Genomic DNA, 25,840 nt, shown 5'->3' with positions numbered 1-25,840 from the left:
CTATGGCGTTCTTGCAGCTCTGACCATAGACACATCACTTGCTTCCAGGAGATGTTTCTGCTCTTCTTCAGTCCAGCTGTATGCCTTCCGTATTCACACCTCTCCCCAACACCAGCCATGATGGCACTCCCATTGACCATGTGTCTTGCATCAGCCTCACTGTGGTAACACCAGTACCATGCAGGCAAGAATAGGACCTGTAGTGCTGGGGAACGTAGTCAAGATGTTCTACATGGAACAGCACAGGTATAATATTTTCGATTACTGTGCAACTTCTACCAAGAACCTCAACAAGACACATCACCTACCAACAACTTCCGTTCAGTGGAGAAACCAACAAACCTAATATAGTCCTCATTACTCCATATTTCAACACCAGTAGCACAACATCACATTTTTTTTCAACCTTCACTTTGGAGGGAATTCATACTGACACAAAAAAATCACTTCATACATCATCATCTTCACAGTATTGAGTACAGCCACAAACAAAATAATCACTTCTCCTTAAACAATATTAAGTACCAACATAGTTTAGAGAAATCATCATACATAAACAGTCTTTACTGGAAAACAACAGACTTCATTATCTTATTCAGCATTACTCATTCCCTTACTTCTTATCATGATTTACAACTTGAACCACAACTAATTTCCTTTCATTAACCATGGACACACACAAATTCATTATTTCAAGTCATCTTTAACAAAGAAATTCTTACCAGATGATACCAACTCAGCCAATCCCCACATTCATCATGATCAATTAATTTTTGTTAAATATTGACCTGCACACCCTTTTGGCAAATGACTTAAATCTTTTCACAATTTTCCCATTAGATACACAGACAGAAAGAGAACTACACCCAAACAGATTTAGGACATAAAGCTAACTTCATCTAAACAACTGAGAGGCCATACACTGAGGACAAAACAACTGAGCAATGTAAACATCCACAACATATCCGTCCAAGCTCACTCATCATCCACAGAAAATTCTATTCCTTATTGCATGGAAATATGCTCATACATGACCCCATGTCACAGTTCAAACCCTATATACAACTGAAAATTGTCTTTCTGTATACTCTCACCATATCACCAACTTTCACATAGCAGTGCACGGAACTATTCATCAATCCGGATGCGGATGTAATGCCAAGAAAAATTTCATGCCGCATTTATAGAAATTATCTTATCACGTGTGTATAAGATAAAACTAACGTCGAAGACATAATCGTATCTCATCAACAATGTGGAAAATCACTGCATACTTCCTAATCACATGCTATCTTCGTGATGAATACTAATGCAAAAGAATATTAATAGATTTAAAACACTCACTTTTGTCACTTATTCACACTCCACAGCCATTTGGCAACAGGGACAGAAATATATTAGACGTCAGTAATGACATAGCCCCTCTTGACACTTCGACACTTACTGGCTTTACACTAACGGAGTTAACATATTATTTTTCATAACCTGAGACATTGCAGTTCAGCACTTACTGCTTATCTTTTTGAAAGTGGTTCAAATGGCTCTAAGCACTATGGGACTTAACATCTGAGGTCATCAGTCCCCTATACTTACAACTACTTAAACCTAACTAACCTAAGGACATCGCACAAATCCATGTCTGAGGCAGGATTCGAACCTGTGACAGCAGCAGCAGCGCGGTTCTGGGCTGAAGCGTCTAGAACCGCTCGGCCAAAGCTTGTCTTTTTAATATTGTTCAGTACTCCCCTACTTCTAATTCCATCTGAGAAATACCCATGTAGGCTATAGCCTCTTGTTCCAAATTCTGAACTTCTGATTCACGGTCTGTCATTTGCTATCGCATCAGATTTGAACTTTCAACATCCATAACCGCAATTGTTCGTTTAAATTATCTTCTCTGTGATGAAGAATCTTTCTCATTTTAATGGTGATAATTCACATCACTAACAAGCACATGACCTCTACTACAAGAATGATCCTCAGCATTTCTGTCACACAGTGTTTCTTCAATTTTCGAACACCTACCCCGCCCCCACCCCCTATTCAATCTTGGCCTAACTTCCTTCTCTTCCTATTAACTCTACTTGTCCTTCCTTGACCGGCCGTTGGTGGCCGTGCGGTTCTAGGCGCTTCAGTCTGGAACCGCGCTACCGCTACGTTCACAGGTTCGAATCCTGCCTCGGGCATGGATGTGTGTGACGTCCTTAGGTTAGTCAGGTTTAAGTAGTTCTAAGTTCTAGGGGACTGATGACCTGAGAGGTTAAGTCCCATAGTGCTCAGAGCCATTTGAACCATTTGTCCTTCCTTGACCCTCAACAAAGACTTCAGTTCCTCAGAATCTCTAACAACATCAGATGCTGAACTTTGCTCAGCATTAACAGCTAAATGTGCAAACAGCAATAGCTAAACCATCTACTGGTGCTTCAAACGTATATGCAGTATAAGCTGTAGATTTTTCGACCAAGTTATTGGAACAACTGGTAGACTCACGAGGCAGAATCACTTCAGAATCAACTGCACCCCCACTTATATTAACATCGCTAACTTCTCGAATTGCAGTAACATGGTCACTTATTTCAACACTCTCTACTTGACTGAAATGCTCTTTGAATCACTATCCAAGACACTCTAAATACCCAGACTATTATCACTAAACAGAAGGAGACAAGAATCAGACTGTCTATACCTTAGACTTTTCATTTCTGAACCAACTCCTTTCAAACTTACAGCTTCTTTTCTCTCTTCGACTTACTGTAGCTTCCCTACCTTACACTGAATAATAAGAGCACCAATGAGCGGTCAACCACCTCCAAGCAACACGCAAGCAAAGAAGATCACCAAAATATCATTAGTCCTAAAAATGTCAAATTCCTCCAGTAAATCTCATAGAACTCTGTACAAAACATGCCACTAATAATATATAAGACAATACAGTTGAAACTCTATCTCTAATAGCCCAGTACAAATCACCCCACTAATAATATACACTCCTGGAAATTGAAATAAGAACACCGTGAATTCATTGTCCCAGGAAGGGGAAACTTTATTGACACATTCCTGGGGTCAGATACATCACATGATCACACTGACAGAACCACAGGCACATAGACACAGGCAACAGAGCATGCACAATGTCGGCACTAGTACAGTGTATATCCACCTTTCGCAGCAATACAGGCTGCTATTCTCCCATGGAGACGATCGTAGAGATGCTGGATGTAGTCCTGTGGAACGGCTTGCCATACCATTTCCACCTGGCGCCTCAGTTGGACCAGCGTTCGTGCTGGACGTGCAGACCGCGTGAGACGACGCTTCATCCAGTCCCAAACATGCTCAATGGGGGACAGATCCGGAGATCTTGCTGGCCAGGGTAGTTGACTTACACCTTCTAGAGCACGTTGGGTGGCACGGGATACATGCGGACGTGCACTGTCCTGTTGGAACAGCAAGTTCCCTTGCCGGTCTAGGAATGGTAGAACGATGGTTTCGATGACGGTTTGGATGTACCGTGCACTATTCAGTGTCCCCTTGACGATCACCAGTGGTGTACGGCCAGTGTAGGAGATCGCTCCCCACACCATGATGCCGGGTGTTGGCCCTGTGTGCCTCGGTCGTATGCAGTCCTGATTGTGGCGCTCACCTGCACGGCGCCAAACACGCATACGACCATCATTGGCACCAAGACAGAAGCGACTCTCATCGCTGAAGACGACACGTCTCCATTCGTCCCTCCAATCACGCCTGTCGCGACACCACTGGAGGCGGGCTGCACGATGTTGGGGCGTGAGCGGAAGACTGCCTAACGGTGTGCGGGACCGTAGCCCAGCTTCATGGAGACGGTTGCGAATGGTCCTCGCCGATACCCCAGGAGCAACAGTGTCCCTAATTTGCTGGGAAGTGGCGGTGCGGTCCCCTACGGCACTGCGTAGGATCCTACGGTCTTGGCGTGCATCCGTGCGTCGCTGCGGTCCGGTCCCAGGTCGACGGGCACGTGCACCTTCCGTCGACCACTGGCGACAACATCGATGTACTGTGGAGACCTCACGCCCCACGTGTTGAGCAATTCGGCGGTACGTCCACCCGCCTCCCGCATGCCCACTATACGCCCTCGCTCAAAGTCCGTCAACTGCGCATACGGTTCACGTCCACGCTGTCGCGGCATGCTAACAGGGTTAAAGACTGCGATGGAGCTCCGTATGCCACGGCAAACTGGCTGACACTGACGGCGGCGGTGCACAAATGCTGCGCAGCTAGCGCCATTCGACGGCCAACACCGCGGTTCCTGGTGTGTCCGCTGTGCCGTGCGTGTGATCATTGCTTGTACAGCCCTCTCGCAGTGTCCGGAGCAAGTATGGTGGGTCTGACACACCGGTGTCAATGTGTTCTTTTTTCCATTTCCAGGAGTGTATAAGACACTACAGTTGAAACTCTATCTCTAATAGCGCGCAGAATCTGAAAAATCAGAAAGTGATGCAACACCACATGACATTCAAAATATTCAAAGTCTACTGCAAATATGGATTAACATCTAATTAATTACTCCACAAATATTAAATATGCATTGGAAGTCTACCTGAACAATCACAGGTGCACAAGAAATCTCAGCTCAGTACCACCTGAAACCAGTTCCAGACACAAAACTCTTAAAAGTCCTCGATACACGTTAATGGCAGTTAAATAATTAATTGTAGTAAGCAAATTTTGGTTAACCCTGCGTATTTAGCACCCTCTAAATATCTGAAAACGCCCTACACTCAACCTTCTTCCAAACCTCTATCATACAGGGGTGCCCATAGGTTTTCATATCAGCAGGAGCAAACATTATTGACCACATATGTGGTTTACAAATCATTTTCTCCTATTTGTACCTACAATCCATATTTAGTACTCTGACTTGCTATGAGACTTGTACTGTTGTCATGGAGTGTAATGGAGCAGGCAAGCCGACGCGCTGGGCATTAATGACCAAACATTAGCTGAATAAGAATTCATTCATTAAAGTTTACAATTGTATATCCTCCTTTGTGTTGCTGACCAGGTCGTCGGCGGTGCTGCGTCGTGGCCTTCGAAGCAGATGATGCCATTTCAGCGAACCCCTGCAGGTCTCGACCTTGGCGCGTGGCTCATGTGATCAGTGATCACGGTGTCATGCAGGTGGCAGGCCTTATAGGCGAATAGCGTGGCCCGTTCGACAGGTGAGGCTGACCCAGATGGCAACTGTGAATTACTAGAGCACTCTCCTTGATGTTAAAGCTGTCGGCAACTCTGCATTGTGTGAAGATGCTCCTCACCATAGCCCTTGCACCAAGGAAGGATGGGGATGTTAATGACTGCCTGCAGATACCAGTCACTGACAACAGCGGTTAGTGTACCTGCCGAATATTGTGGTAAGTGTACAGTGCGTCAAGCACTATCAGATAGTCTCACTAAGCCGGAGGTAGAAGTCTTCAAGCCTTCTCAGCAATGGTTGTTGCACCTACAGCTCACAGTGACAGAGTCTGGTAGAACAGGTAGGTGGCAGTATCGGAGGTAGTAGTCACCTCGGAGAGGTAGCAGTGCATCACTGGCCTGGCCTCTTAGCTAGTGTACTGCAGTCTGAAGACTGAACAGCGAGTTTTGGAAGATTGAGCACTTATCAGTACTGGTTTGAAGCAGTGTCATCGTGACAGGCTTGCAATGAGTTAATGTGGCCTGCTTTTGTGGGCTCATCAGCATTCGTCACCATTCTCTATCTCGTAACATTGGCTTTCAGGGCTGCAGCTTGTTGCTTTTCCGCCTTATCAACAGGCTGATAAGTGTTCTTCTGAATTTTTTACTCTCTATGACGAAATGAAGCTGCGCCGTTGCAATGACTTGATGATGGCTTCTGCTTGCTTAGGCCATGTTGCCGATTTTTAATTCAAGACACTCGCCCATGCAAGGTGAGGCGATCTGTTCCGGGCTTTCCCCGTTCACGACAGAGTCCTCCTTTTGCCTGTTTGTCGTTTTCAATGCGGCACGAGGCGTTGGCCTGACTTGGTACTGGCTGGAGAGGGCATTTGTCCATAACACATTTCTGTCGTGTAATATTAGTTGGTCGGTGTTATAAAAAAAGAACTAGCATTAATTATAGCAAAACATGTTTTTACACTCCCGGCTTTAACGTTTTCCCGCCATCTACGTTGTTTTCTGTTGGTCCAGCCACGAGTCCTATTCTCTGTTCGCAATTATTAATGATGCTAATCAAATCATTTCTTAGCACTTAGGAGCATGTTTCACCTAAATCATTTAGAAACTTAGAGAAATTTAGGTGGCAGTTTTTAGGAGAACTTTCAAAATGTTTCCGCATTGATTCGTCACCTGACTGCACTCTGCACTTCAGTAAATCATCAGAGCAGCATTTGAATTTGGTTTTCCTCTGAAAGCCAAATCATGTAACGCACAAAAGAATATGCTAAAAACAACTGAGTTCAACTTAGCGTTTTTAATTGGTACTAATTTCACAAGATTCGCATTCATGAGTTCTAAACTCTTCGTTCTGTTTAACGTAACATTAACAAAGTTACATGACTACTGAGCAGTACCTTTACGCCATTCAAAACTCATGTATATTTTTAGAGATTTTTGAAACTTTTTGAAGTTGGTGAATGGATGGATTATGAATGCAACATGATGAGTGCCGTGCGTTATATGTGGCCGCAAAAGCATACGGAACTTACAAAGTGCCCCATAAACTGCTTTAAAATGAACCAGCCATGTATATAATGACAGCCAGTACAACCGAAATGTTCTCTTTATGCCTTCTACCGTCATACTCGGAATTATAATTTTTATCAGGGTGCCGGCGAATCAATAAAATCCTGTATTTTGGGAAATCGTCAATATCCTTTTTCTTTTTTTTTTCCAACGTAATTTCCGACCTTGGAAATACTGATCAAGAACCTACTGTCCTATACACCACAGCACTTGAAGCCAGTACAGGTAATGACTTAGTCTACATTGACCCTCAGCAGAATTAGCAGAATATTTAATGATTAAATATAGATAATTCAGTTCGACTCACCCTTCTCTGTATATACTTTTCTATTATACTTTTCGATTCTGTCACTTTAAGATTCAGTTTTTATTTGTTTACGAAGTACAAAAACCTTACAATGATCGGTCATATTTTCTGTGTATTCCCTATTACGTTACACTTGACACTGCATAGAATTCTAAGTAAACAACATTCACGCACCACTGCTGACTTACAACTCGTTGTATAAACGCTGAAACACTCTGAGCCGATCTAATCAACTGTATTTCGTGAAGCGTATTGTTGAGACGTTGTTACTGAAATGTGGTGCTAATTTGTAGTATTTATTAAGAAATTAATTAAATGAGGCTGTTGTACAACAATAAATTACTCTATGAGCGCATAGGTTGGCAACGTCCTACTTCTACCAACAAGTGTCGGTCATCGGCCACACACTGCAAATGAAAACCCCTTAAGCAAAGGACAAAAATGAAACACAACGTGCTGCATAGTGCTGATGGTTGTTAACCATTATTTGATAGCTGTTAGCCGTTATTTGAATTTAGAAGGAATACGGTTTTGTCGAGTGTCTGTTGTCACGTTACTGTTTTGTTACACCAATAGCCGTTTGAGTTTCGTCAAGATATGTGCACCTGTAGTCTGATGAAAATAGTTGACACTTCACGTGTTGGAGCTAATTACCTCCAATCAGAGTGCTCAACGTCACGCCCGAACCGTTTGCTATTGCCGAACGGCCACGACAATTGGTCAGTTCTCTTCCTGTTCCTTGTCCAGCACTCTTCCTTGATGTGTTTGGATCTGGAATCAAGGATCTGGCATTTTATTTCGTATTTTATCATACATGATAACCATACAACAAGCAACACACACACACACACACACACACACACACACACACACACACACACACACACACACATAACAAAGCTAATATATACACACGTTTCACACATAGCACTTTCTACATATTACTGGATACTTCGGCACAAGACATGATTCAGCGTCACATGTGCAGAGATGAGAATCATAGAGATCGGCTTACATTAGATAAGTATCCATAACATTGCGTGGAACCAAGTTTTTCAACACTGCATTTCATCATTGCGACTGGGTGATCAGAGTCAAAAATAAAACAACTTCAATAGATGTCGTATTTAAGCGCAGTGGTTAGCCTAATAACATACCGTGTTGAAGTCGTAGGTTCGAATGTCATCAAATATCTAAATATTTTTTACTTTCTAAAACTGATCAAAAGAGTCTCATTACCACTTTTATTCCATTAATTGGTTTAAATGTAATTTTTTGATTTCTTATTCCTTGCCACCACATTTTCCTCGTTTTATTGACATTTTTATCTGCTCTTATTTTTCTACCTGTCATTCTTTTTTTCGTCTGGAATCTGCGTCATCTATAATCTGCATCCAAGTAGCAGCGAGGACTGCTCATCGGCTCGTAACGTGGCATCTCGTGTAACCACGTAGAGGATAGTTTTAGGTAACCAATTATGGCAAGATGTTGCAGTTTGAATTAGTGCTAAAACTGAACTTTTTCTGTCTGCCCTTTCTTAGATGTTAGCTTTAATAGCCGTGACTTTAGTTCTTTTGCACATTGTAGACCACATTTTTCTCTGATACATTACACATCACGAGGCTGTGTTAAGCTTAGGACACGAGTTTAAATTCTGGGCTACAAAACCCGTTTTCTGCCGCAGTTTAGTCATTGGTCACTTAAAATCAGCTTTCGGCAGATCATCTCGCATTTCCGATATACCTTGCGGCCGCCACTTCCAGAACTGCTCGCGTTACGCACTAACATTTGTGAAGTGCCTTCCGTGTTTGTGTGTTACCTATAACCGAGCAGTAGCCGGAGGCATGTATGGTAACACCGTAGCGGCAAGCGACAGCCGTCGACTATCAAGTAATTTCAATCGGGCTATGGCGACGCATGAACTGAGGAAAACAACATTCCCGAAACGCAACTCTCACCCCGGATATCCTTCTTAATGGGGCCGCGTAGACGTATAGTAATTTCGTTACTCAGTCGATCACCAGCTACGTTTCATTTTACTATAGCGTGTTAGTAATGCTTGGAGGTTTTTGACATGAAATCTCTCTTTCCTTACGAGCTACGCATCATACCGAAGTACTAAAATCACGAACATTCTAGCTATAGAAATATCATTTTAATTTTGCATTTTTCGTCATATACGTACTATGTTGTATTTAATTTTTCAAAAATGGTACTTTTTTTAAGACTTCATTTTTTACATGTTTGTGTTTAACGTCCATTTATGACCCAACAATTCATTCTTTTAATATAAGAAAGAATGAACACTGCATGTACCTGTTTCAAGCCAAAGTAGAGTAAAATATGAATATTAGTTTGCTACTAACCATTGACTCTAGCGCATATAAATAAGTTACGAAACACATTTTAATAATATTTCTTCTTTGTGCGGAGATATTTTCCTCGTTATTGTAATAATGATTTACGTTCTAAAGCAACGCGACAACGACGCTTTCTTCATCAGTTACGTGCTATACCCTGATAATGCTTGATGGTAATGTATGTACAAGCGTCACTATTGAGCCATCACTTCAGCCATATTAGTTCTGCTCTTTCTCTGGTTTCTAGATAATTTTGTTTTCTCACCCTGTGTAGTGTGAGATATAGCTATGACTGATATTTTCTCTGAATCCTTAAGGTTTATAATTACGTTGTTTTCATTTAAGTTATGCTAGTGGCGTCTATTTCAACACTGGATAGGGTTAGCGTCGACTTACCTTAATGGATCTAAAAATTGGTAGGCATGTTTTAAAACAGAATTGGATGCAATTTCTCGCCGGATTGGGGTCTAGCTACAAAGATAACCAGAGGCTTGTTTGTGATCACTGTTTGAAAAGTCAGCATAAGATATGTTACAGAATGTATAGTTACTTGCTTCACACTCAAAAACACGAGTCGGGAGGTAGAAGAAGAACAAAGAAACATCACGACATACAGGATTCACAGTGTTGAATTGGTATATTTAATACCAATGCTTGGAACTAAACGAAAATATCAAAGGGCACGCTCCAGTTATTTACGTAAATATTGAAAGATTTGCTAACTAGTAGTACATGTTGTCTGGCAACATATGTTCCCTCACTTTTGAGAACGTCTGCATGCTGATATCATATACAGCAATAGCTCTAACGCTGTTATACAACAATCTTTTTGCATCTCGAAAGAATGACATTTCTTACGGAAAATCAGCGACGTTAAATTAATCATTCTTTCTGCAATTTCAGTTCCGACCTCCTTCAAAGTTTCCAATTGCCCCATTTCATTTTTTAGTTCACTTTCCACATGTTTTACTATTGACAATTTTACGTCCTGTCATCAATATTTTCTGGCACTTTTAGTGTTAATTTGCCTGATACATTAGGTAATAAAAACCAGGAACTGCGGTTACATTAGCTTTTAAATGTTTGTAAATTAACAGTATTCCCAGCGAGGTAGCTGCTCATGCTGTCCCTTGCCCTCCCGCTGTGCGCGCCCCTGCTTTCCTACCACGTAAGGGCGGTAAGAGGGGGGAGAGGGGTGTTAGTTTAAAAAATACTCCAGTCCGCGCTCAAAGTTTCAAACACTGATTTAATAATGAAAATTACTCCACAATCCACACTATAATGAAATCATCTAACTGCATTTGACTCACTAACATGTGTCAAGTGGATAACAAAGTCACAGCTATATTCGACACTTCAAATCTAACTCTAATGAATAAGCAATAATACTTTGAAGTGTAAGTCCCAAGCGATTAGATACATGTAGTTAAAGCAAAATATTACACTTCAAAAAATAAAGACCTAAGAAAAAATACTAAAATGAACATTTCAAAACAATTCAAAAGCAAAAAAGAAAAAAGAAAAATAAGAAAGTACTCCTCACAGTTACACTGTTTGAAATTCAACTAAAAGAATGTTACCTCTACTTTGTTATAAAGTGTCACAGATCTCCCAGCCTCACAAAACAAGCAACAAGCATATTATTTCAAAAAATAAAAAAAACTTTCAATTTGTCAGAAATTTTCAACAAGTTCTTTATCACTCCAAATTCTGAGATATATCACTAACCCAAATATGCTGTAAGGTTTCAACGATCGGTATTATACCTTAATATGAGCCAAAATATTTCACTGTACTTTCAGTCATAAGATAATATCTCTCACCTACTAACCCACACATTATACATTATACTAAAGAATGTTCCTCGTGAATGATGTGCACATTAGCATGACAATTCAACAAAAAACGTAACCGAAAATGTGCAATAGAAACATAAGAGCCGGCCGAAGTGGCCGTGCGGTTAAAGGCGCTGCAGTCTGGAACCGCGAGACCGCTACGGTCGCAGGTTCGAATCCTGCCTCGGGCATGGATGTTTGTGATGTCCGTAGGTTAGTTAGGTTTAACTAGTTCTAAGTTCTAGGGGACTAATGACCTCAGCAGTTGAGTCCCATAGTGCTCAGAGCCATTTGAACCATTTGAACCAAACATAAGAATATCACTGACGTAGTTTAAGGAATGTATGTGCAGTGCAATAAAATTATTTTCTTGCATATTAATATAAATGGACCATGAAATTGAAACAGTAAGATTGCTAATAAGTATAACTCCCAGCATAAATTGCCTCTCCAATAATATGTAACCTGTAACTCTTCAGGCTTTCCCGTCGATCTAATGACATCTTGGGTTGTCGGGTGTTCTGCCGGATATCAGCGTCGTACTTGCACGATATTTCGGTCACGTAGCTCGTGACCTTCATCATGTGCGACCTGAGACTGTCTCAGGTCGCACCTGATGAAGGTCACGAGCTACGTGACCGAAATATCGTGCAAGTACGACGCTGATATCCGGCAGAACACCCGACAACCCAAGATGTCAATATGTAACCTTCCCCAAAAGAGTATACTCTTCACAAGAAAAACACTGACAAGAAATATTACTGTTCAGAAACCTCTAAGATCACTTAACTGCGCACAACTGTACCTGATATCCTACACGCATTACTGCAGCTTCCTGCACAACCAAATCTTTAGTTCACCACTCCAAATACCCAAGAAATGTAATATGTGTCATTAAATCTTCCCACACTTTAATGACTCCTAAACATTCACACAACACTGAATGGAATTTGAGTCTTTTCAGCAAATGTAAACAGCACTTGAATTCTCTAAACTGTAAGATACTGACAGAGGTATTAAAAATATTTCTGGACGTCTACTAGATAAAGACAAAATGTTCAAATGTGTGTGAAATCCTATGGGACTCAACTGCTAAGGTCATCAGTTCCTAAGCTTACACATTCCTTAACCTAAATTATCCTAAGGACAAACACACACCCATGTCCGAGGGAGGACTCGAACCTCCGCCGGGACCAGCCGCACAGCCCATGACTGCAGTTCCTAAGACCGCTCGGATAATCCCGCGCGGCAGATAAAGACAAACTATATAGTTGATGTAATATATGTTCACAGTGTTTCATGTAACAATTATAGTTCACATAAATATATGAGAATCAGAGTAACACTGATCCAGCAAACTATGTAAAATAAATCACACACAATAACATTTCGTTCAAAAAAATGTACTAATGAGGAATACAGTAGTAATATTCCATGTAAAGTGCTCCTCAGATACGAGCAATAGCACTTGATGTATTACTTGCATAGCTGGTGATCCGGAGAGCATGAAAATACTGTGCGAAAGTGATGAGCACTGGCAAAATATGATCTTGCCTGACAGAAATAGCAGTTAATTATTAATCAGAAGGTTCACAGAAAAAGATTCAAGCTAAGGATCGACGAATGTAAGATCCACATGTGCTGATAAATTATGAGTACATGAAAGAATGTCTGTAGATAGTTGCCCTGTTTGAAATGCCTCCTTACAATATGAAAGTTTTGATCCATAAAATTTTATTACACGCTGTCTATGTTTTTAAGAATTTATTCAGAAAGGGAAGACTTACTTTGCGCACTGTGTTGATCTATGGGCATAAATAATCATTTTAGTGAATTACAGTGATCAAATTTCCTATCAGCAAGTTCATAACGCTGACTTATTTAAATGTCCCATGTTATAGATAAAAGCATGTGCTATGAGCATGTGTGCCACAATCTGCCACTTTAGCATTTCCCCACAAAAAACCATAAATTGTAATGTACTAGAACAAACGCTGAATAGTGCCTGAAATACCGTCGCTGCTAAGATTTCGACGCAACTTCCCTTCAGAAACAAGAGCTATCATGCAAATAAACTAAAACTAAACATACTATTGAATAAATAAATGCTGACTGTGGAAGAAGTTAGTATGAAAAAAAACTATGTACTGTAGGCAAATAATCATAGCAGAACCTCTATTGCAGTTTAATTGTAGTGTGGACTAATGTACTGCGTGTTACACAGAATCGTTGTGTTTCAGTTATCACTTTATCAGCGGCAAAGGAAATGTATATAAATTCAGAGAGATGGTACTCAAATTAATCATCATTTCAAGACACAACTCATAATACACGGAAGAGTACAATTATTCACACGTGAACTACGTAGCATTCTTTACCATAGCATGATACAGAATGTATCCACAAAAGCTTCAAGAACTCTACGAAAGTATTAAGAATAGTTTGAAAGTTGTGGCTTTTTGTTTACTGCAAGGTCGTTGGCCGTAATGATGAAACGACACAAACCAAGTTTTTGTCCAACGGTAAAATTAAAACAACTAACTCTTGACAGTAAGCAAATCTGTGATCACACAAGATGAATGAGTGCACTGTGCGTTCCTTCTCATGAATTTTTAAATAACTGATCGTTCAGTTTGGCCATATTGCGAGTAGAAAATACCATCACACTGAGAACAGCAGCTTAGGAAAACGAGAAGGTACATTTGCTAGTTACGGGTCGCCTAACCAAGGAAAACATGAATTGTATTATCAGTTGCGAAATGGACAAGTATCAAGTGTATAATGGAATGACGACAATGAAAATTTTTGCCGGATCCTGACTCGACCCCGAATTTCCCGTTTATCGCGAGCAGTGACCTTGCCATTTGGCGACCCAAGCGCGACTCATGGTTTGACCTAAACGTCCATATGTTGTGAACGATGTGTCTACAACCTGTACTCCTAGATCCATTATATGCACTATGAGCCAAAACTTTACGATCACCTGCTTTGTAGTTCGTTTCCCCGTCTGTGGAACGAAATACGTCACTGATTGTGCGTGTCAGGGATCCGACAGTTTGCTGGTAGAACTATGGAAGTATTTGGCATTAGATGTCTACCCACTGATCATGTAATTCGCGAAAATAACGGGCCACTGATATCTGTACGTGGTGATGGCGTCCATAGAGACGCAGATGGGTTCCATAGAGTGTACATCAGGCGAATTTGGTTGCTGAGTCATAGACGTGAGTCCTGGTCCTCAAATCACTGTAGCACGGTTCTGGCTCCGAGACATGGGAAATTATACTGCTGGAAGATGACATCGCTGTAGGGGAAGACATCAGGCACGAAGGGATGCAGGTAGTTCGCAGTCGTCAGCTTGTCTTCAATTACTGCCACGGGTCCCATGCGAGCGCAGGAAAATATCTCCCACAACATAATACTGCTCTAACCGGCCTGTGTCCGTAGCGTGCACATTTCGAGCCGCCGTTCACCTCGATGACGCCGTTTGTGGAGACGCCTTCTGTGAAGAGTCGTGGACGTCCAACCATTTAGCGCCTGTAATATTAGTAATTTTCGCCTCACAAACATTAATATACGCTCAATAGTAAACGCCTGATGGCCTAAAGGTATCGAAAAATTGTAAAGTCAAATAAATTAACCGTCGCATAGCAGCGTCAGAATCTATTATTCTTTATCTTTGCCGTTCTTGCGTAGTGCCCGTAAATCTCTAAGTACATGTATCGATATATAAAAAAGAATTCTGTTGTTTCAAGACAAATGAGGCATTGGGCACCTCACCTTTCACTGTTTGTATTCCACGAAAGGCGTTCCGCATCGGTATTTTATATTTTATGTGAAAATACTGAGTGAATATGCTAACTGTTATTTTTCCAGTCAAAAAACATGTAGTTTCTTGTAACTGATTACGAACAGACAGCATCAAGAGGACATTTTGACTGTTATGTATAAAGTATTTAACCACAATGGTCATCTATTTAATTATGAAAAGGTACGTAGCATTAAAAAAACGTGTCGTAAAGATAAGTGTGCTTATTTTAGTAAATTAACCTTGATGATTTCCATCTCCTCATTTTCTTGATTGTTAACTATTTTGTGTTAGTTCATCACCAGAAATTACGATCACGCTGATGGGCCGCACGCAGCATGACGCAGAAGGAACATTATCGTTTTCCTATTATTTCTGAACCAACTCTTTTTTTAATTGTGTAGTGTTGCATTTCTTTTAAAGTCAATAAATCTTCTGGTCCCTTAATGTTGTTCCGGGTATGACTACATCTCGACTATAAAAATGCATAGAAATGATAATGTTTCTTCCGAACGATCTCAAATATATCAATATGCTGCTCTTATTCAGGTATTTAATGCTGAACGTATGTTATTATAATAGTGTAATCAGTCCCTGATTCTGTTGCCAAGTGGCCCAAAAAATATTCACTTTTTCGATATTAAAAAAAAATTCTTTTTCTTTTCGCCCCCCAAGAGCAACGCTACACGCCTAGTGGTAATTCCACGGTTCTTCTACCTGTTTCCGTAGATGCTCACGACAGTAGCAGGTGAGTGTTCGACCAGCTTCGCCGTTTTCGAAATACTCGTTCACAAGTTCTGCGTAATAATAATCTTCCCTTTGTCAAAGTCGCTTATCTCAAAGGATTTCCCCATTTGCAGCCCATATCTTCGTTAGGGTGATCCTCTTTAAGTGTCTGCTCCGCTTACATGCTTTTGCTACCGCGTTACGTGCCCGTAACGCCACTTGGCGGTGGTTAACGTCGCGGGGGGCAGTGGTAACGGTGTTTTGACTTATCACTGCATATTCCGTAGGGGGGAGACAATTTACTTAAAAATCGCTTGCCTGGTGTCAGTGGATAAATAGGATATTGCATGCATGTCCGAATGAACTTTGCATCGTAGTTCGTAATAACACAGGCATTGCAATATTGTAACCAAGGAAAAGTTCTAGAGCAGTAAGGGATCCTGAAATCTGACTCAAAACAGGGTAACAGTTGTTTAGTTGTTCTTCGTGACTGACAAAATTCACATAAAACTAACAAAGAGCAAAGTTATCTAGAAGCTCCAATAAAATTACAAAATGATTCTAACATGGTGGGAAGGTACCAAATTATGTGGAAAAATGTATGGAGGAAACACAAAAAGATCTCATCTGGGCAGGTCGCGAATTCAAAGTTAAAGAGAGAAAAGGAGGCCACAAATTATTCCCCCATACCCTCCATCTCTACACCCTACATCTTCTTTCCCAAGGTGGCTTCCATCAACTCCCCCTTCTGGATGATGCCCCCTCTCCCTCCATTTATCCTTCCTATCAACTCTGATCCTCACCCCCCTCCTTTCCTCCGTCCTTTCCCTGGGCTCCCTCTTCCTCCCCCCCTCCTTCCATCCTGTGTTTTCTCCCAGCCTACCCTCTCCCTATCTCCTTTCTCCCCCCCCCCCCTGAGTCCTTTTGTACTCCCCTCCTCTGCCTTCCCCACTCCCTGGCACGTCTGCTCAGCACTCCCCCCCCCCACCCTCTTATGTATCCTCATCTTCCATTGGCTCCTTTCCCCCCTCCCCATTCACTTTTCCTCTCCTTCGCCCCCCCCCCTTTTCCCGTCATCTGACCAGTTTCCCCCCACCTGCTCTCGGGTGTGTTACGTCATATTTGTGCCAATTTTTTAGTGCAGTGTTTAAGTGAGTGTTCAGTGTTGTGCGTCTTTCCACAGTGTTGCGAACAGAAATCATGCTGTCGCTGGGTGTGCTTTTTATATCTCTTGCGAACAGAACCCAGACTGTCGCCATGTTTTTTAATTGTCTGTCTATTATTTTTCTGCTTCCTGTGTATTCTATTAGCATCATCCACCCTGTGTTTTATGTTTTAAGCTCCAGAATTTTCTGCCATTTTACCTTTAAGTCACCGATTTTATCGCCAACTGTTATAATTTTTTTATTATCTTCATCTTTTTAAAACAATTTCTGTAGGCTGCAGAGCGGTGCAATAAGCTGCTGCCAGCCCGCCCCCCTTTAGGGGGAATCGAAACTCAATAAAGGAAAAAAAACACAAATTATAGCCAATTAAGCAGCACAAGTTGCTTGAAAAAGAAGTAAATAGCGAGCAGCTCAGGATATGGATTGTCCTACCACAACTGCAAGCACTTGCATTTCTCGAAAATCAGTTAGCAGACGCCAATCCGCACCACGCGACGGCCGGGAGACGAATCACCGCGATTCTTGGTTCAATATCCTCAGCTACTAACTTCCCAACAAAACTGTACATGGAGGGGACAACTCAGTGCTGTTGCCAGCGTGGTGAACGGAAACATCGCTTATTTTACGAAAGAAAAACGAGGTAGACAACAGAAACTTCAAATTTTTTGCATACAAAACGAAGTTACCAACAAGAGGTTGGTACTGGCCTAGTGCAGTGTCTTCTCAATTGGTCGGCCTCTTCGTGCCAAGCATTTTGGTGGGGATGACTTATCTGATTGGGTACACTAAAATTATCTACATCTACATTTATACTCCGCAAGCCACCCAACGGTGTGTGGCGCAGGGCACTTTACGTGTCACTGTCATTACCTCCCTTTCCTGTTCCAGTCGCGTATGGTTCACGGAAAGAACGACTCCCGGAAAGCCTCCGTGCGCGCGCGAATCTCTCTAATTTTACATTCGTGATCTCCTCGGGAGGTAGAAGTAACGCTATCACGCTTACCAAATAACCCTGTGACGAAACGCGCCGCTCTTCTTTGGATCTTCTCCATCTCCTCCGTCAACCCGACCTGGTACGGATCCCACACTGATGAACAATACTCAAGTATAGGTCGAACGAGTGTTTTAGCCACCTCCTTTGTTGATGGACTACATTTTCTAAGGACTCTCCCAATGAATCTCAACCTGGTACCCGCCTTACCAACAATTAATAATTTGGAGCAAAAGCAGCCACCTTTCTCATACTGATTGTGCAGTGCCACGGCGTCGCGTCTTCTGATGTTCGTACGGAAAAGGAAAAACTGTAATGCTGAGGCACCAGCGGTGGTATGGTATCCTCTGCCCATAGCGAGGACAGCCACCAGCTTTACCAACAAAATTGCAGACCAAGCCGCGGCCCAACTACCACGAAAACAGCCCTACAACCCGGCGATACTCAACCCACCTGGTGAGGTTCACTGACCGCCTTATGCCATCAGGAACTTGAGGCGACATCGGGAGTGCGTCTTCTGAGCGAGAAAAACCCAAAGCTTTCCTCTCAGGCAAACAAGTCCAGCACTCACAATAAAATAACCACAGAATAGCGGCAGAACACAAAACAATTTCGCATATCAATATAGGGCAGTCACGGCACATGTTTAAGGAATGAGAATGTGATTTATTTAGTTCACCTTCGATTCGGATGCACTTCTGAGAAATCAATTTCTTGGCCACATGAATCAAGACTATTTCACAGTACAAAGCTTGTCAGTTCCTAGCATTCGGAATGGCTTATTACAGACTAGAAATCGTTGCACTGAATTAATACGCTAAACTGTGCAGTGCTGGGTTTTGCCTCACCGTAACTAGTGGCTCTTAATAAGAGAAATCTATCTCATGACGACCTTCCACATCAATCTCCTCCAATAAGAACGAGTTAGCACAGAGCTGCACACACAGAGTCATGCATCCAGCGCCGAACGGGAAGTACAAGCAAGTTCCTCAAATCTCCCTTGTACCTTTGCCGCGTTCGAACGCTGTTCATGTGTTAAAGCACAAGACCGTGCTGAGCTCTCATTGGTCAGAGACTGTCCTCACTTCAGATATCCGTTATATGGCACAGAATTTGTCAGCACTGTGTTCGTGAGTTAGAAAACGTGCAAAATAGTAAAGGCAGTAAGTTGTCATTACCGATTAGCAGATATCAAGTTTGTACACAAGTCGTAGAACTGCTTGTGAATACGTAAACAAACCATTTGTACAAACTTGCGGAGCATGCAAATCAAATTTACACCACCTTCAGGAAATATGTAGAAAATAATAAATACAGGGCTATTACAAATGATTGAAGCGATTTCATAAATTCACTGTAGCTCCATTCATTGACATATGGTCACGACACACTACAGATATCTAGAAAAACTCATCAAGTTTTGTTCGGCTGAAGCCGCACTTCAGATTTCTGCCGCCAGAGCGCTCGAGAGCGCAGTGAGACAAAATGGCGACAGGAGCCGAGAAAGCGTATGTCGTGCTTGAAATGCACTCACATCAGTCAGTCATAACAGTGCAACGACACTTCAGGACGAAGTTCAACAAAGATCCACCAACTGCTAACTCCATTCGGCGACGGTATGCGCAGTTTAAAGCTTCTGGATGCCTCTGTAAGGGGAAATCAACGGGTCGGCCTGCAGTGAGCGCCGAGTGTGGGAGGAACTTGATTATCGGCTTGATGTCTGCCAAATCACTAAAGGGGCACATATCGAACATTTGTGAATGCCTAAAAAAACTTTTTGAGTTTTTGTATGTGTGTGCAAAGCATTGTGAAAATATCTCAAATAATAAAGTTATTGTAGAGCTGTGAAATCGCTTCAATCATTTGTAATAACCCTGTAGATCCAGTCTAATTAGTTATGACGCACAGGAACAAGAAACAATTATACGGTTCTGAGTATGTTTACTACGCCAAAAATTAAACAAATAATATGGAAAGAAAGGAGAAACTTATGGTAGCAGGATTAAAACAAATAATAGGAAACTTATTTACTATTTAATCTCACTGACCTACTTGTTATTAGAGACTAAATAACTTATTAGTTCACGACCACAGTAGTCTCGCGTCTCACATGGCGAAGGGCTAGCAGAACTACTCCAAAATTCGCAATGTAGTTGGTTGTAGTTTCTGACTGAATCATCCTGATAGACATTATCCGAGAAAACGCAATTTCTACCTCTCTCTTTACGAAAACACCGGATCAGGAAACTATTATTGGAATTACAGTTGTTGTCTGAAAATAGTTGTATTTTTGGAAGTAATTTACATGCACTAATCTAGCGCTGGAATAATTTAACTGCTTCACCGATACACATTCGACTGCTCCACGAGCAGGGCTTAAGATTTACTCCATGTTGAACATTCATACAAGGGAAACGTATTTTAATGCTTCCATCTCGTGTAACTGATGCTTCAAACAATGCAAATGTCAGGAATTTTTCAGAATTAATTGTGTTTTACAGTCTCCGAGTTATTTAGAGTACGTTTCCAACAGGTCACAGTACCAGCAGCCCACGCACCTCCTACATGATGCTGTCACGCCGTGTGTGTGTGAGTGTGTGAGTGTGTGTGTGTGTGTGTGTGTGTGTGTGCGCGCGCGTCTGCGTGGGCGTGACCGCATGCCTCCGGACACACTGCCAGCAAAATCGGTCAGACTGTAATTAGCGTAACATATTCTGCCGCCAATAAATCATACGGACGTTCTCGTTAATCCAGTGCAGACATTGCTACATTAACAACCTGCGCGTTTCGCTTGTATTCTGCTTTTCACTGCACCTGAAAGATCAATATGGCCACGTTTGTCAAACACCACCACCGTCGTATGCCATTCACAAAAACAAGTACGCTGCCTTGGTTGAGACGTAAATTAATTACTCATGGTTAGATGTTGACAGCTTGCTGTCGAAGCATTACTCGTTGCAAGATAAATAAAAAAAATCCAACAGGATATGGACCCGATATTTTTCATTTGCCACATGGTGACACACGAAGAAGAAGCGAACTTTCCAGTCATTTTATTGTTTAATTATTAGGTGAACTGTTAACAACGTTCCAGTTCTAATTGTTGCAAATTGCTGCCAAAGTAAGAGCGTGATGTACCATTGAAAACGGTACACTAAAAGCACAAAGATCCACAAAATATAATAAACATGAAAGTTTTGATCTGGTGGTATCAGTAGCGTATTTTCTTTTCTCTAAGTGCTTATCGGGGCCGAAACATTTTTCTTAGCACGTTAACGATATAGAAAAGTTTGAGGCATGAAACTACTCACTAAAGTGGGGCACGGGAATTGCTTTACTCTTCGTAGAAACTGAAGACCGTACAAAGAGCTTCATATACACTCACTGGAACCTCGTTACAACTCAGCGACAAAGATATGATGCATTTGTCACCTGCCAAAGAAGAGTGAATGGTGGTTGAACTGAAGATGGCCGTTATGGGAGAATTAGAGTTAAGGGTAACTAGAGTGGTGACGAATCTTATGTGGTACACATCACCAATTGCCTGAATTCATTACATTTCTTAATAGGAAGGAGGACTCATTTAATAACAGATATGAAGGAAAATTAACGATATTATAAAATGAGGTCCAAGTTCGTGACATGGTACTTTTCCCAGAGTCATAGGAGTTATTTGTGGACCAAATATGGCTGACGACGTTTCAGTGATTCAGATATTTCATTACGGGTTCTCAAAGAGATTCCAAGACTTTTTGCGACTGAATAATGATTTCCAATGATAAGGCAACGCAACGTTGGCCTTTGACAGTATTCGGCCTTTGACAGTATGCGCCATAAAGTGCTGAAGAAGATCTGAGCAGAGGGGTCGAAACATCGCTCGGATAGAAGAAATAAGGCGCTGCATAACGCAGAGCATTTAACCTTCAGTTAATTTCAAAAATGTTACCCCACGATCAATATCTTTGACTACGCAGACAAGCCACTGAAGTTAATTCAGTGTTTGTTCAACATATGCGTGCGTAAATTTGTGACTGTGTGTGTGTTTTGTGAAATTGACATAGCGCTGGGAATATTCTTGTTTAACACATTTTAATATGCGTATCTGCCGCGCGGAGTAGCCACGCGGCTAAAGCCGTCGGCACACGGACCGTGCATCCGAACGTTGAGCGTTGAGCGTGCCGAGTTTCTGACGTCATAGCGTGGAATAGCAGGCTCGGGAGTCTTTCCGAACGTGCAGAGCAATATCTAGCATGTCATATATTCTGAGCGTGCGTCTGAGCGTTGACCAATGAGATGACACAACGCCACCTACGTCACAAGCACTCCGTCTCCCTTCAGTACAGAGTTGTGAGGCGCCATATTGGCATTCATTTCAAGCCTATATGTATATATGCCGTTTCTGAGCACCAGGAAATTGAGAATCATAGGAAAACCCGTTGTTAACTGTGTAATTCGTTACAATAAAATAATGAGAAACATCATATTCGTGGCAAAAGAATTATTGTAACTTGCGTATTGTGAGAGTAGGCTATTTGAAGGCAGCGACACACTGAAGATCGACCCAAAACGTATTTTTCTTGGTACAATTTGTTATAATTAAATTTCAGTTAGTAACATATCCACGATTAAGGATTTCAGCAACGGGTAACATAACCTGATTAGTTGATAAAGGTGTCGTCTTGGTTTAGTGTAATGAGTAGAGTCACTTACCAGTGAAGAGTTTTATAACGAGGCCGTGGTTCGCGTCTTAACTCTGCCGAAATTTTTTTCCTAACATTCGTGTTTTTATTAGGTTCTGATACTTTATTATTAGTTTAATGTAAGCATATATTATAATATTTGATGTTATGTAAATATAAATTCACCTTTTTTTTTAGGGGTGACTTTGTTGGATTGGCTTAATCTACAGGACAGCTTGCGCAACTTATATTTTGTTCCTTTTTCTTTTACGCCTCGTAGTTCACATGTTGCAAAGTTTCTGCTACTGCGTAGGAACAGTGATCAAGTGAGACTGACCTTGGGGTTTTTACTAAAATGAGGGAATGATGAAATGTTATGCGGAGAAGTATTCCAAATTTTTAATGCACTGTTTGTAATGGAACTTCCATAAGCCTGTGTCCTTATTAATTGGACATGGTACTTTCCTCTTCGTGGACGATGGAGGAAATGTGCGTTTTAATAGAGCTAGCGTGGGAATTTTACTCGCTCCCGTTGAGTAAACAGTGTGATTACGAACTAGAAGCATCCCTAAACTGCCGCTGGAGTGCGTTGCGATCGCGTATACCACGTTGGGGCCCACGTACCGTATGCACAAGTCGCATCGTTCCTGAGCGTTGAGCAGCACGTTGAACTTGCCACGCTCCACGTTAACGTTCAACAGCACGGTCCGTGTGCCGACGGCTTAAGGCTTCTTGTCACGGTTCGCGCGGCTTCCCCTGTCGGAGGTTCGAGTCCTCCCTCTGGCGTGGGTGTGTGTGTGTTGTCCTTAGCGTAAGTTATTCTAAGTTAGATTAAGTAGTGCGTAAACTTAGGGACTGACTACAAATTTCCAAATTCCTGCGTATTTGCGCATGTTTGACTGTATTACGAGCGATAGTTTCGAGATGTACTACACTTTCTAAAAGCGAAGTTCGCCTCCATACTGAGTGGTGAGCTCGGTAGAATACCTTGTAAGGGGCCCTGGTTCGATTCCCGCCCGTGTTGGAGATTTTCTCCGCTCGGGGAATGTGTGTTGTGTTTTCATCATCATTTGATCCTCATCGACTCGCAAGCGGCGTCAGCTAAAAAGATTTGCACCAGGTGACCGATCTACCCGACGGTAGGCCCTAGCCTCACGCAAATTTCATTTCTAATATCGAAATGTGTATAAATTTATAGACACCACAACACTATGTTAAATGCCTGTATGTAAAGCTCGTAGTACTTGTGCTCACAGATTTAAGATTATCTAAGGTACTTACTTACCAAGTACCCGTGGGCTAGGGGTAGCGTCTTTCATTCATAATCAAAACGTCTTCGGTCCTGGGTTCGATCCGCGCCACTGCCTAAATTTTGATAAATAATCAGCATTGGCGGCCGAAGACTTCCGGCATAAGAAGTCAGCCCATTCTGCCAACGGCCTTGATCGGCTTACTTACTTACATCACAAAGTTACTGCTTTGTCAGAAAAATTAAAAGTAGAAAATAACCGTTAGTTATATAATTCTAGCTATAAATGTATGCTGCCATAATCGCCTCTGAGAAGTAGCCGCAGTGTGTTGCAGCACGTCTTCCTAAGTTGCCCGCAAGTGCAACTTTCAGCATATAGCCGTCTCTAGAATAAAATTTCATTCTAGAAACATACCCCAGGCTGTGGATAAGCCATGTCTCCGCAATATCCATTCTTCCAGGAGTGCTAGTTCTGCAAGGTTCGCAGGAGAGCTTCTGTAAAGTTTGGAAGGTAGAAGATGAGGTACTGACAGAAGTGAAGCTGAGAGGACGGGGCGTGAGTCGTGCTTGGGTAGCTCAGATGGTAGAGCAAGCACTTGCCCGCGAAAGGCAAAGGTCCCGAGTTCGAGTCTCGGTCCGGCACACAGTTTTAATCTGCCAGGAAGTTTCATGTAGCCGTCTCACTCACGTACACCTACTCCCAGTAGCACAGTGATGGAGGAACCTGGAGTTTTGAGCAGACTCAGCTGTACTCCCGGAAGGCGAGCGCCCCCAGTGGGCGCAAATCTAGGCCAGGCCTGTACTAGAACATGCCGATCCCCACTGTGAATGTTCATTTCTACCTGTGTACTGACAAGGAAAACTCTGGCAACATACTTTTGCAAAACAATAAGCTGCTTTTAAAAGTTTCTTACTGTTTGATATCGATGGTCTGTTAAATTAAGCACAATTGTTTCTTTGAAATGAGAGCGTGTATTGTTTCTGACAGCCAATCAGTCAGTTTAATAACGCTCGAATACCAGTCACTTTAAAAGTGCTTTTCACGTCTTTTCGCACCAGTTGTATGCTTCTCCAACATTTTTATGGGTTAAGGTACTCGACTGACGTTAAGTAAAACCTCTACAGCTGAAATTGGCTCCAGGTACAAAAATCTAACTTAACCTCGTATTTTTTTCCGTGTCGCTACATTATTCTAATTGTGAAGGCCTTCACATAGAAAGATACACATCATTAACAGCAGAGCCTCTGTTTCAATTAATCATGATGACTGAAACGGCGTACTGCTGTTATAGGTCACGTTTGGGGTAATAAACAAACCTTCCTAACTGTTCCTTCAACAATACGTCCTATAAAATATACTGGTGTGTGGACGAAAAGAAACAGAACGAATGACCTGGCAAGTGTAATTCACTATTGAATGAAATTTCAAAAAACATACCAAAATTTTCGCTAGTAAAAGTTCTTTTAGGGTTTCTGTTGGATGTAGCGAGAACATTAGAGCATTTTAATTTTTTGCCATTTCTTCTCTGCATAGTAATATTCCTAAGACAATCAACAACCTCCTGCAATATGATGAAATATTCTAGAGAAATTTGCGATATTTGGTGAACTCTAGTTAAAAGTTTTCGTAAGTAAACTCACAGCCCGATTCCAGTTCCACATAAATTTATATTCTCCGCGATAGATGGCAGTATTATTCCTTAGGTAACGTAGGTAGGCTTTTGTGCAATATATATTTGCCATTAATCGTATCTGAGCAGAGATCTAGGCAAGCAATAAGGCTAGGAGCGCAAGTGAAAAGAGTGACGTAGATCATGGTGGTAGGGTGGACAGTCTAGAAAATGGCAGTCCACTCCTGAATTGATTAAAAGAGCCAGATCTTTCTAACGAGTGGATGATGATTCAGAAAAAATTAATGGTAGATCATCTGATTTCAAAATGCGTCTCTGATGGCTGTAAAGTACAGGATGAGAAGCCTGCTCCA

The sequence above is a fragment of the Schistocerca cancellata genome, chromosome 7, assembly GCF_023864275.1.
Source record: "Schistocerca cancellata isolate TAMUIC-IGC-003103 chromosome 7, iqSchCanc2.1, whole genome shotgun sequence".
NCBI lineage: Eukaryota > Metazoa > Arthropoda > Insecta > Orthoptera > Acrididae > Schistocerca > Schistocerca cancellata.
This window is presented reverse-complemented; position numbering follows the sequence as displayed.